We start from the raw sequence: 2,098 nt of genomic DNA, 5'->3' as shown, positions 1-2,098 counted from the left end.
GGGTTGACTTAGTCAAAAAATTTTAAAATTAGTTGTTTCTTTTTAGTCAAGTCAAGATTTCAATTTTAAAAATCTTATCTTTTCAAAACTTTTTCAAAATCAAATCTTTTTCATTTTTCTTTTATATTTTCAAATTTTTTTAAAAATTGTTTTTCAAAATCTTTTTCGTAATTTCATTTCAAATTTTTGAAAACTTTACTAACAATTAATGTGATTGATTCAAAAATTTGAAGTTTGTTACTTTCTTGTTAGTCAAGTAATCAATTTTAATTTTAAAAATCAAATTTTTTAATTTCCTTTTCAAATCTTTTTTAAAATATCTTTTTCAATCATATCTTTTTAAAATTTGATTTCAAAATCTTTTCTAACTTCTTATCTTCTCAAAATTGATTTTCAAATCTTTTTCAACTAACTAATTGATTTTTTTGTTTGTTTTACTATTTCATATCCTTTTCAAAACTATCTAACTACTTTCCTCTCTCTAATTTTTGAAAATTCCTCACCCTTTTTCAAAATTCTTTTTAATTAACTAATTGTTTCAAATTTTAATTTTAATTTTATTTCTTCTCTTAATTTTCGAAAATCACTAACCATTTTTCAAAAACAATTTTCGAAATTCTCTCCCTCTCATCTTCTTCTATTTATTTATTTAATTACTAACACTTCTCTTCTACTCATAATTCAAACCCTCTTCTTTTCTCTCTCTGTGTTCGAATTTTTCCTCTTCTACTTTTTTCTTCTTCTACTCACATAAAGGAATCTCTATACTGTGACATAGAGGATTCCTCTTCTTTTCTGTTCTCTTCTTTTTCATATGAGCAGGAGCAAGGACAAGGACATTCTTGTTGAAGCAGATCCTGAACCTGAAAGGACTCTTAAGAGGAAGCTAAGAGAAGCTAAAATACAACACTCTAAAGAGAACTTTACTAAAATTTTTGAAAAATAAGTAGAGATGGCCGAACCCGATAACAATGGTGGAGGTGCAAGGAAGATGTTTGGTGACTTTACTGCAGCAAATTCCAACTGCCATGGAAGAAGCATCTCAATCCCTGCCATTGGAGCAAACAATTTTGAGCTAAAGCCTCAATTAGTTTCTCTGATGCAACAGAATTGTAAGTTTCATGGACTTCTATCAGAAGATCCTTTTTAGTTCTTGACTGAATTCTTGCAGATCTGTGATACTGTTAAGACCAATGGGGTTGATCCCAAGGTATACAAGCTTATGCTTTTCCCTTTTGCTGTAAGAGACAGAGCTAGAGTATGGTTGGACTCTCAACCTAAAGATAGCCTAAACTCTTGGGATAAGCTGGTCACGGATTTCTTAGCCAAGTTCTTTCCTCCTCAAAAGCTGAGTAAGTTTAGAGTGGATGTTCAAACCTTTAGACAGAAAGAAGGTGAATCCCTCTATGAAGCTTGGGAGAGATATAAGCAACTGACCAAAAAGTGTCCTTCTGACATGCTTTCAGAATGGACCATTCTGGATATATTCTGTGATGGTCTGTCTGTCTGTCTGGACCATCATTGGACCACTCTGCAGGTGGGTCTATTCACCTGAAGAAAACGCCTGTGAGTAGTAGGACGCCTCAGAGGAAGGTAGTTCTTGAAATTGATGCTTTGAATGCCATATTGGCTCAGAACAAAATGTTGACTCAGTAAGTCAACATGATTTCTCAGAGTCTAAATGGATTGTAAAATGCATCCAACAATACTAAAGAGGCATCTCCTAAAGAAGAAGCCTATGATCCTGAGAACCCTGCAATAGCAAAGGTGAATTACATGGGTGAAGCCTATAGAAATACCTATAATCCCTCATGGAGAAATCATCCAAATTTCTCTTGAAAGGATTAACAAAAGCCTCAACAAGACTTTAATAATGGTGGAAGAAACAGGTTTAGCAATAGCAAGCCTTTTCCATCATCTTCTTAGCAACAGACAGAGAATTCTGAGCAGAGTCTCTCTAGCTTAGCAAACATAGTCTCTAATCTATCTAAGGCCACTCTAAGTTTTATGAATGAAACAAGGTCCTCCATTAGAAATTTAGAGGCACAAATGGGCCAGCTGAGTAAAACAGTCATTGAAACTCCTCCTAGTACTCTCC

At 33.3% G+C, this 2,098-nt stretch overlaps 1 non-coding gene across 1 annotated transcript; it reads right to left on the bottom strand.

Moving 5' to 3' along the window:
• Window positions 1–1,354: 1,354 nt before the first annotated feature.
• LOC130972765 (small nucleolar RNA R71) lies at window positions 1,355–1,458 on the bottom strand. The gene has a single exon (XR_009083928.1). It is a non-coding gene; the product is annotated as a small nucleolar RNA R71 (small nucleolar RNA).
• Between the last annotated feature and the right edge of the window lie 640 nt (window positions 1,459–2,098).

Source organism: Arachis stenosperma, chromosome 3, assembly GCF_014773155.1.
Source record: "Arachis stenosperma cultivar V10309 chromosome 3, arast.V10309.gnm1.PFL2, whole genome shotgun sequence".
Lineage (NCBI taxonomy): Eukaryota > Viridiplantae > Streptophyta > Magnoliopsida > Fabales > Fabaceae > Arachis > Arachis stenosperma.
Note: the sequence above shows the minus strand (reverse complement) of the source record. Positions and strands in the feature narration are given on the sequence as shown.